At 53.5% G+C, this 443-nt stretch overlaps 1 protein-coding gene across 1 annotated transcript in view; it reads right to left on the minus strand.

Annotated features, from left to right (window-relative positions):
* The window catches only part of LMF1 (lipase maturation factor 1), a 150,725-nt gene that overhangs the window by 110,387 nt on the left and 39,895 nt on the right, over nucleotides 1-443 (minus strand). The window lies entirely within an intron of this gene.

Here is a 443-nt window from a genome sequence, read left to right on the forward strand (position 1 = left end):
GGGATAAGGTGAGGCAGCAAGTTGTTTCTGTCTGAATATAAATATCTACATGTCAAACTTCCAGAGAGCACATTTGCATGGCACACACAAAAGCTTCTCCAGCGTGGATACATGGATTTTCCAGCTCCCAGTGCAGCTGTCTCCCTATGGATATTGTGTGTCAGACACCCTGGCAGCCAAGGAGAGGGAGACATCCAATACAGAGTGACTTACCCTGGAATTAGACCTGCTCCTGAACCTCTCCTCCCTCCCGCCTGAAAACCAGGATTGCAGCCCTGGGGTGAAAGCACCTGGTGAAAACAGTCTGGGTTCTGCTGATGAGCATGGGATGGTTTGATCCACGGCTGGAGCTGGGTCAGGGAGGGTCAGACTGGATTTCAGGCAAAGGTTCTTCCCCCAGAGGCTGGTTGGGCACTGCCCAGGCTCCCCAGGGCAGTGGGCAC

Source organism: Manacus vitellinus, unplaced genomic scaffold (assembly GCF_001715985.3).
Source record: "Manacus vitellinus isolate BGI_N305 unplaced genomic scaffold, ASM171598v3 scaffold_12_pilon, whole genome shotgun sequence".
NCBI lineage: Eukaryota > Metazoa > Chordata > Aves > Passeriformes > Pipridae > Manacus > Manacus vitellinus.